Raw genomic sequence first — 11,219 nt, 5'->3', positions numbered from 1 at the left:
GACCAAGCCATGAGAGTCCGCCGCCCAATTACTTCTCTCGGGAGGACTATATGGCTCCGCCGCTACCGCCACATCCACACCCCACTCGGCCATTGACTGCAGGAATAAGTCCTGTGCCCCAGCCGAGTGATTGAGGTTCCCCTGAAGGAGCTCGAACAGTGTCGTACCGTCCATTACGACGACATTTGTTCAAGCTCTCCCTGAGGAGCAACCGTACCCTCCAAACTGGTGGGCGCGCTCGGTGCGCTCGGTTCCATGGACATGGAGGGGGCCGGCACCCCCGTTCTCGATGTGTTCCTTTTAATAAGCGGGGGGTTGCACCTCCTCCCCCCCATGCGGTGTCCTGCGGGTGCTCCGGCATCGGCACAGACGTCACATCTTGGCTCCTCGGTGCAACTTTGTGCGAGGTGCCCTGCCTTACCACAGCGACAACAAAGGCCGCTGCGGTCCTTAGCAGTACACGTTGCACTGCCATGTCCGATGCCGTAGCACCGGAAGCACCGTAAAGGCCTAGCCTCAAGGAGGGTGACCCGTACGGTGCTCCATCCGATGCAAAGGCGATCATGCAGGATCGCCTTTGCTGCTGTGGTGGGGCACTTTACTATCGTGCTGCCCATGGAGATACGCCCCGCACGCACATGTTCGCGGGGAACATTCCCCCTGGCAGCAACGGCCCCCACCACGTCATCTAGCGTCACGCTGTCTTCCAGCCCGCTGATCCGTATATTCACGGATTTCACAGGCCGGTTGACAGTCGCGATCCCTGCTAGTGCTCCCCGTATTTCCTCAGCAAGCCTATCAGCTTGCTGAGACCGCTCGGGCCCCCCAATTTCGAGAATTCGGCTTCCCAGGGCCGTTTTCCGCGTGCGGACCCTTCACCCCTATGTCCGCCAAGCTGACCCGCTGCTTAGCAGCGGTGAGTGCCCAAGCATACGTCGCGCCCCCTGCTACCGCATCCTTCGACAGGGTGATGACCACTGCAGCAGTTGAAGGCGGCTTGAGGCTCACCTTTGCTTTGGGTGGTCCTGTCAGCCCATCACCCTTGGTCGGCTTCACCGGCTCCACTGGCTTGGTGGACTCAATCGCGCGTATCCGGCGGACACCAGCACGCGCCTGCGGAGCCGGATTAGCCGGCGCGGTCAATGTCGTGTTGGCCGTTGGCGGAGCAGGCTGCGTTACCTTCTTCTTTCCCCTAGCCGCCACCTCGGTCCAAGAATCGGCTTGAGCATTTGCCGCTGGGACTTTAGGGGGGCCCTGGGGAGCTTCCACTGAAATAAGCACTGAGGTGTCCGCTCTAGTGCTCCGCTCGACCTGCCTGACGGCAGCTGCCAGGGGCGTCCGGACCACCGGTGCCGGCAGCAACCGGTCTTCGATACCGGCCAGCTTGGCGTCCATCATCTCGCCGATGGTTCGTGCCAGGTCACCCTTCAGACCTTCGAACACCTTCTTGATGATGGCTGCCTCCGAGGATGGAGCCTCCGCCACCACTGTGTCCTCCACAGCCTTGCGTTCCGAGAACTCCCTGCGCATGGCCTTCAGGTCATTCTCAAGGTCAGTGACCCGCGCTCTCAGGCGATTGTTGTCGTTTGACAACCGCCGCGCTTCATCGCGGAGCTGCCGCGACTCCTCTTCTGCGGTCCTTAAAGTCAGGACCTCAACCATCTCCGCCATATCTTTGGCGGCAATTTTAAGGTCGCGCACGTAGCCACCCTTCAGGTTGCCCGACTTTAAGGCGATGTCCAAAATCTTTTGGGACCGCCCAAAGTCTCCAAGGTTGAAGATACCAAATTAAATATTAACATCCCTGAAGTGGACGAGGCCTCCACCGATCTAACTAAATCACCAATATATTCGCCAAGAATCACTAGAGCCACTCTCGCAGCAACAGTCATGGCTGAATTAGACCTAAATACCCTATTTAAATTTATTAAACCTTACGACGGCAGCCGAGAATCAGTCAATTCATTTATAATTAATTCTAATAACGCATATGAGCTAGCTTCCGACTCACAAAGACCAGTTCTTTTTAAATATATTCTTAGCCAGTTGCATGGAAAGGCAGAAATTGCTTGCTCTATAAAGGAATTCACATCCTGGGATCAACTCAGAGAATTTCTTAAAACCCAGTTTTGTGAACGCAAACATTATTCACATCTTCTTACGGACTTACAAGAAAGTAGGCAAAACCCACAGGAAAACGTTAGCCAGTATTCGCTTCGAGTGGAAACTTGCCTCTCACAATTATTAACCGAAATTTCCTTGTCTAACACTAAAGCTAAAGAGTTACCTGGTCGTACAGCCGCTATGGAGGATCTTGCCCTCCACCATTTCCTTATGGGCCTTCAACCACGGGTTTCGAACATTGTGAGATGCAGGTCGCCTAAGAATCTTAACGAGGCCATAAACCTCGCGATATCTGAAGAGAGGATTCAACAAAGTATTTTCAAGGGAAATCCTAATAATGAGCACAAACCAAAACCTTTGAATCAGTATCGGCAACCACAAAGGTCACCAAATCCAAACAACAATTCACAGCCTTCAACTTCTAATTTTCAGGGATCAACAATCCCATCATCAAGTATCATTTGCCGATACTGTAAAATACCGGGTCACGATATATCAGTGTGTCGGAAACGCGACTATAACAATCGTTTCTGTAAACAACAAAATACCTTTCAGAAACAAGGGCCTTTCAGACCACCCCCACGTGTCAATTTCCTTCAAAACACATCTAGTGAAGCCTATGGCCAAGACGAGGTTGATGATGCTCAACCCGGTCAAGGTCAGGATTTAAACTAAGGCCTGGCCCGCGCTTGTGCCGTCCGGGCCGGAGATCTTCCAAAATCGACACAACACTCAAAAATCACAAATTCCTACCATGTACTAACCGACAGGGTAGCCAGCCCCAAACCGACAGTACTATTCACCTTAAATCCAACACTAACCGACAGGGTAACCAGCCCCAAACTGACAGTGTTACTACCATCTTACTATGTACTAACCGACAGGGTAGCCAGCCCCAAACTGACAGTACTACTCACCTTAAATCCAACACTAACCGACAGGGTAACCAGCCCCAAACTGACAGTGTTACTACCATCTTACCATGTACTAACCGACAGGGTAGCCAGCCCCAAACTGACAGTACTACTCACCTTAAATCCAACACTAACCGACAGGGTAACCAGCCCCAAACTGACAGTGTTACTACTATCTTACCATGTCCTAACCGACAGGGTAACCAGCCCCAAATTGACAGTACTATTCACCCTAAAACCAACATCAACCGACAGGGTAGCCAGCCCCAAACCGACAATGTCTCCAATTTCATGTCTAGCCCAAATCAAGGAAACACTCACAATCAAAACATTTACGAAGTAAATATAGACACAACTAAAAGGTTGTTACCACACGTTCTTTTAAACACGCAAGTTTCACATGTTCCCCTTACGCTCTTAGTTGATTCAGGATCAGCTATATCACTAATAAAACAGTCCAGTATATTATATAAACAAAATCTAAAAAGGGAAACGATTAACATTAAAGGAATTGATCCAGGTGAAGAAACTACACCAACACTTGGCCATTTTGGTCTAAAATTACAGCTGACCGAAAAGAAAACGATATGTCATAGGTTTCATGTCATATCGAATATTAATTTACCATATGACGGCATCATAGGTACCGACCTCCTTACATCATTCAGCTGTAACATCGACTATGACACAGACATTTTGAAAATAGGTAATTTTAAAATACCACTTCATTTTTATGATCCATACTATGTAATTCCACTTCGTACAGAGACTGTGATCGAGTGTTCAATTCAAAACACTGACCTTAAAGAAGGCCTAATCCTGGATCAACATCTTTCCCATAACCTACTTCTATCCAACTGCATAGTAAGAGTCAAAGATAACAAACGTGTTAATGTAACGGTCGCAAACATATCGGAATCCCCTATAACCATTAATCCAAACCTGAAACTTAATCTTGAACCTCTATATCCCTCAGCCTTGCAAATTAACAGTACCTTCACCGAGCTCGTTGACCGAACTACAGAAGTAATAAACTCTTTAAGGACTGGTCATTTAAATCATGAGGAATCCCAAGCTCTAATTGAACTCTGCTCACAGTACTCCGACATATTCCATCTACCCAATGATCAGCTCACTTATACTACTGCGCTTAATCATCGAATCAAAACGAGCTCCGATGTTCCAGTTCACACAAAATCATATAGGTTCCCTGAATCGAAACCCAAATTGATAAAATGCTTAACCAAAATATTATAAAACCATCATCATCACCCTGGAGTTCACCGATCTGGATCGTACCTAAAAAGGCCGATTCCCAGGGGCAACGCAAATGGAGAATTGTAATTGATTATAGAAAACTAAACGACATCACAATTGGGGAAACATATCCAATTCCCCAAATTTTAGAAAACCTGGACCAGTTAGGAAAGAGTAAGTACTTTACTACTCTCGACTTGGCTTCGGGCTTTCATCAGATCCTCATTTCCCCAGAAGACGCACCCAAAACAGCCTTTTCAGTGCCTCAGGGCCATTTTCAATTTACTAGGATGCCATTCGGCCTAAAAAATGCGCCTTCAACTTTCCAAAAATTGATGAATAATTGTCTCTCTGGTCTCCAAAGTACTAGATGCTTCGTATACCTGGATGATATAGTTATCTACTCTTATGATCTAGCTTCACGTATAAAAAACCTCACATCTGTTTTTGATAGACTCCGAAATTTCAATTTAAAATTACAACCTGAAAAATGTGAGTTTCTCCGTAAAGAAGTTGCCTATTTGGGGCACATCATTAGTGAAGAAGGCGTTAAACCGAATCCCGAAAAGACTAGATCAGTCTCCGAATTCCCAACTCCAAAATCCCCCAAGGACATAAAATCCTTTCTTGGGTTAGTATCGTATTACCGAAGGTTCATTCCCGATTTCGCTAAATTAGCCAAACCACTAACTTCTCTCCTAAAAAAGGACACTTCTTTCAGCTGGAATAATGAACAGCAATTGGCTTTTGAGTCACTCAAAAACAAATTGATTACTGCACCGATACTAGCTTACCCGGATTTCACAGAGCCATTTCTTTTAACTTGCGACGCCTCAAACTTTGCTATTTCTGCTATCCTATCCCAAGGTAACGTAGGACAGGACCGTCCAATTGCCTATGCATCTCGTACACTTAATAAAGCAGAGTGTAATTATAGTGTCACCGAGAAGGAGTGTCTAGCCATAATTTTTGGCACAAAAGTCTTTAGACCGTATCTGTATGGTCATCGTTTCAAAATTTTAACCGACCATAAACCACTACAATGGCTATTTAATTGTAAAGATCCGGGATCTAGACTCATCCGTTGGCGACTAAAACTCAAAGAATTCGAGTACGATATTCAGTATAAAAAAGGCAGAACCAATTCCAATGCAGACGCTCTCTCTCGTTTTCCTGTGAATCCAATTCAATCGACAAACCCCACAACAACTAACCCGAACGCCGAACAAAGATCACAAAATCTCGATAGAGATTTAATGGACCTACTCATCTCTCCACCCTCATTTAATCCTGAGGAAGATTTATTAAATCCACCTTCCAATATTCCTGACACCTTAAGGGATGAAATTGAACACGAACTACTTGACTTACCTCTTCAAAACTTAACTGACTTACCTCAACAAGAATCAGCTGACTTACCCCAATTAAACTTAGACGATCTACCTGACTGTTTAATAGAACAAAGTACACCTGAAGTCCAGGTACACGATCCTATACCATCCACTAGTACATCCACGGATGTGCCAATTGACGATTACTCAACTTTCCTAAAATCAATATCAAATAAGGACAAGACCTTCGACACTTGTATCGAAGAACGCATTGAAAGTTTGTTGAAAAGCCCATCAAAAATAATCCTAATCCCCATTTCAATTGACTTGGATGAATCAAACCCATACATCCCAGAAATCCTAGGCAACTCAGAAAATTCCGATACTATTACTAGCAGTGAAAAGGAACTATTCAAATTTATAAAAATAAATAACGGCAACAAAATTTATTACCTCTTATTCACCAGAGTTCATCACTTTGATAATGCTACATATCCTGAAATCTATGAAACATTTAAACATATTAGAAACGAATTACTAGTAATTGAAGATATCTCCGAAATTATCATTTCTGATTTGAAAAACCCATTTGAAAAACATTCTTTTATTAAAATCTACATTATGTTGAGTTATTTATTCCATGAAACAAATATAAAAATAGTTATCTATCATAATAATATTATATATCCTTCCCCATCCGAAATAAAGAAAATTATGTATGAAAACCACGACATCCCCACGGCAGGTCATTTGGGATCCGTCCGTATGCTCAATAGGATTAAAGAAACGTACTATTGGAAAGGTATGCGTAGTGACATCGAAACATATGTCAAGCAATGTAAATCATGTCAGGAAAATAAAGCTTTAAGGAAAATAAATAGAGCCCCAATGCAGATCACAAGCACTTCAACTGCTCCATTCCAACGCATATCTCTCGATGTCGTAGGTCCACTGCCTGAGGCTGGCACTGCAAGGTTAAAGTATATCCTCACTGTCCAAGATGACCTCACGAAGTTCTCTTCTGCATATCCCATGCGGAGTACCACAGCCGAAGAAACAAGCGAATGCTTGTTACACTTCATATCTATATTTGGTATACCCAAGACGATTCTCACTGATCAGGGTACCAATTTCACGTCAGACCTATTCAAAAGGACATGTGAGTTCCTTAAAATAAAAAAATTATGGTCTTCACCTTACCACCCTCAGACTCAAGGTGCTCTTGAACGAAGTCACTCAACCTTAAAAGAATACCTAAAATCATACATAAATAACGAACAGACAAATTGGCCCCGATACGTTTATACAGCCATGCTCGCGTACAACACATCCGTACACTCCACGATGCATTATTCACCATTTGAGTTAATGTTTGGCTGTAAGCCATTCATCCCTAACTCAATTTATAATGACGCCCCAGGAGCTACATACCCAGACTATGTCCGCATGCTCCAAAATCGCCTCAAGCACTCACGTGGTAAAGCGTTAGAGTTTATAAGGAGTTCAAAAGAGTCATCTAAAACCTACTACGACTCTCACACTCGTCCGGTCCAATATAAAAGTGGTCAATACGTCTACTTGAAAAATCACCTTAGACTCAGACGGGCACTCTCCCCGGTGTGGAAGGGCCCTTACAAAATAGTTAAAGTAAACGGAAATAACACTCTCACATTACTCATCAACCGGCGTCATGTTACACACCATGTAGATCAAGTGAAACCGGCAAATGTCGAACTTGACCCGTAGTGTAAGGATTACATAGTTGCATTATTTAAAATTAATCATAGACTCACTATTATAATTTGTTTTTGTTTCTTTTTATTAGATACGATATTCACCTTTACCTAATCATACCGTTAGGAATAAGAAACACAAGTTAGCCTGTAGGTTTATTAGAATAATGTTTTATGTTTAAAATAATTACTAGTATACACCCATTACATTAAGTATATATATATATATATTATAATTTATAGAATACCATGTCAGGCTCGAAACCAACAAGACTATTACATACAACAGATAGATTCAAGCCCCGGACTTTATTTCGACTATCTTGGTTACCTGAAAATCAACAGCGGACAACTAAACGTCATAATGCCGTTTGACTTATCCCATTTCAACTCACATATTGAAAACATAAACTCAGCCCTGACCATAGCTCAAGATTTATGTAAAAAGACTGGACTGGCTCAAGTCGAAATAAGCTGTCATAATATGATAAGTCCTTTGGTTGCGCGATATTCAGATATGTATATGGAATTTTCGTCCATTTCACATTTATTAGAGAAAAGATCAAAACGAGCTTTGATAGGTGGAGCAGGAACAATAATTAAACAAATATTCGGAAACTTAGATGAAACCGACGGTCTCCGGTTTAATGATGCCATTACTTCTCTACATGAAAATCAAATTAAATTGGCTTCACTGATGAAAAACAATATTTTATTAACTACATCAACAATCTCATCATATAATGATACAGTAAACAAAATAAGGGTCAATGAAATTAATTTAAATAAGGCTATCGACAAACTCTCAATAAAACTAGCAAACGTCACTAATGCAACCAAAATATTCTGCATCCATCAGTAATTACCCCGCAACAATTATTTAAAGAGCTCGTCGATAACCATCAATATTTGCCTAGCGATCTGAAATTACCTGTAAAATTAGATATAAGTTCCATTAATGTTATTGTAAATGTATCTAGGCTAATTTATCACTATACTAACAATAAGATATTTTTTATATTACAGATACCTTTAGTCTCTATCACTGAATATGTTTTATTTCACAGTGTTGCTCTACCAACGCCACATAATTTAGATAAGCCCAATACTTTTAGTCTCATATTACCCAGCTCTAAATACATAGCAATGACAAAAGACAAAACACATTATTGTACCTTAAATAATCTAGATATTTGTAAGAATATTGTCCCTGGAAACTTTATTTGTGATATAACAAACATTTACTCCTCAGGAATGAAACCCATTTGTGAAAGTGAATTTATGACGAAAGTGATAAGTGAAACACCCAAAAATTGTGAATACCAATTTATTTACGGTCATTTAGATATTTGGAAATCCATAGAGAACAACAAATGGTTATTCATACAATCAGCATCGAACAAAGTTTCCATAGACTGTCGAAACTCAAAAATTTTCGGATTTGACATTTTAGGTACCGGCATACTCACGCTACCCAGTAATTGTATTGGATATTGTAAAAGTACTACTTTAATTCCTAAATATAACTCGTTAAATGTTTCTGTACCCATTGGATATCCAAGTTTTAATTTGTTAAGTGATAACTGTTGTAACATAACTAAATTTAATCAACTCAGTTATAATGTATCCCCTATTGAACTACAGAACATAGATTTAGATGATTTTAAATTAAATAAACACATTTTCTTAAACCAACTTCAGAACATAGACAAAATTATAGAAAGTCCACACATTATTAAATACGGGATACATTATTCTGTTCTAACTATATTCATTTGTGTAATAATATTATTTTATGTTTCGTATAAATTTTATAAATGTGTAAGACCTGGCAGCAGACCTAAAGTAACGATACCAAAAGTAATATTTAAAACAAAATCAGAAGATATAGAAAGTAATAATTCCGGACTTCACGAAATTCCATCACCTTCTATTAGAACGAAAATTTAAGATGATGTAACTTCGGATTCTCCCCGAAGTTCCTTCTAAGGGGGAGGTGTTATACCCCAGTTATGTAGGTATTAATGCTGACTTAATTGCTATTCCATCTCAACCAGCATTATTGAATCAGTTATATAAGCCCTAGCTTCGCGCGGGCAGCCAGTTTGTGCTCGCTTCTCATAAGTTACGGTTCTGCCCAAGGGTCTCTAAAATTATTATTGTATAATCAAGTCTTCATATTCCTTATAATATATTATATTTCTTTGTGTTAAATAAATGTTTTTTTAAAAAGCGAACTCAAAAGAGACCCATAACAGTGTCATCATTTTTATTATTACCAGAAGGGACTCTCGTTACTGAACTTTCATAACATACAATCGGCCCATCGCCGATTTATGATTCGTTCAACGCGCACCGTATGCCTTTGAGATATATAGTATACAGTGCGCGAACGGATATCTCACGATATGTTCAAGATATCATAGGTGTTTTCATCAATCAAGAACGAAAGTTAGAGGTTCGAAGGCGATTAGATACCGCCCTAGTTCTAACCGTAAATATGTCATCTAGCGATCCGCCGACGTTACTACAATGGCTCGGCGGGCAGCTTCCGGGAAACCAAAGATTTTGGACTCCGGGGGGAGTATGGTTGCAAAGCTGAAACTTAAAGGAATTGACGGAAGGGCACCACCAGGAGTGGAGCCTGCGGCTTAATTTGACTCAACACGGGAAATCTCACCAGACCCGGACACCGGAAGGATTGACAGATTAACAGCTCTTTCTTGATTCGGTGGGTGATGGTGCATGGGCGTTCTTAGTTGGTGGAGCGATTTGTCTGGTTAATTGTGGTAACGAACGAGACTCTAGCCTGCTAAATAGGCGTCGTCATTTAGGTGTGCGCGGCTTTAGGGTCGCGCAACTCACTGGCGGCGTATTAAAATTCTTCTTAGAGGGACCGGCGGCTTCGAGCCGCACGAGATTGAGCAATAACAGGTCTGTGATGCCCTTAGATGTCCTGGGCCGCACGCGCGCTACACTGAAGGAATCAACATGTTCTCCCTGGCCTAGAGGCCCGGGCAACCCGTTGAAACTCCTTCGTGCTGGGGATTGGGGTTTGCAATTATCCCCCAAATACGAGGAATTCCTAGTAAGCGCGAGTCATAAGCTCGCGTTGATTACGTCCCTGCCCTTTGTACACACCGCCCGTCGCTACTACCGATTGAATGATTTAGTGAGGTCTTCGGACCGACACGCGGTGGCTTCGCGGCCGTCGGCGTTGCTGGGAAGTTGACCAAACTTGATCATTTAGAGGAAGTAAAAGTCGTAACAAGGTTTCCGTAGGGGAACCTGCGGAAGGATCATTAACGTGTAACGGTCGCGTGCGCGAGCGTTGTCGCCGACACGCTTCGCTCACAGCCGACTGTTGACGATGATAACTTCAATCACGTGTCAATCACTGATTATTCTTGCGCTCGCGATGTGTTCTCTGTGCTCCGTTGTCGCGTTTGCCGCGCGCGCGCTGCCGTCTCCCGCCACATGTGGGGGGTGTCCGGCACGACGTCTCCGGCACGACGCTTCGGCGGGCGCGGTTCGCATGTACGCGACGCGCGTGCGTCTCGCGACGCGCTCATGTCGAGTGCAAAGCGAGTCGAGATCACGACGTACGCGCAATGCGTGCGTCACATAATATTTTGTTACACACAGAGATCGTTCACGTATTTTCTAAATATAAAAACTATTACCCTGAACGGTGGATCACTTGGCTCGCGGGTCGATGAAGAACGCAGTTCACTGCGCGTCATAGTGTGAACTGCAGGACACATTTGAACATCGACATTTCGAACGCACATTGCGGTCCGTGGAGAAATATCCAGGACCACTCCTGTCTGAGGACCGGCTGCATAAAAGAATACGACGAC

The 11,219-nt window shown here is 43.1% G+C and overlaps 1 non-coding gene across 1 annotated transcript; it reads left to right on the top strand.

The window, feature by feature from the left end:
- Window positions 1-11,039: 11,039 nt before the first annotated feature.
- On the top strand, window positions 11,040-11,196 carry LOC126965551 (5.8S ribosomal RNA). Its single transcript, XR_007729560.1, has one exon. It is a non-coding gene; the product is annotated as a 5.8S ribosomal RNA (ribosomal RNA).
- The last annotated feature ends 23 nt before the right edge of the window (window positions 11,197-11,219 follow it).

Source organism: Leptidea sinapis, chromosome 7 (assembly GCF_905404315.1).
Source record: "Leptidea sinapis chromosome 7, ilLepSina1.1, whole genome shotgun sequence".
NCBI classification, from domain to species: Eukaryota; Metazoa; Arthropoda; class Insecta; order Lepidoptera; family Pieridae; genus Leptidea; species Leptidea sinapis.
This window is presented reverse-complemented; position numbering and strand designations above follow the sequence as displayed.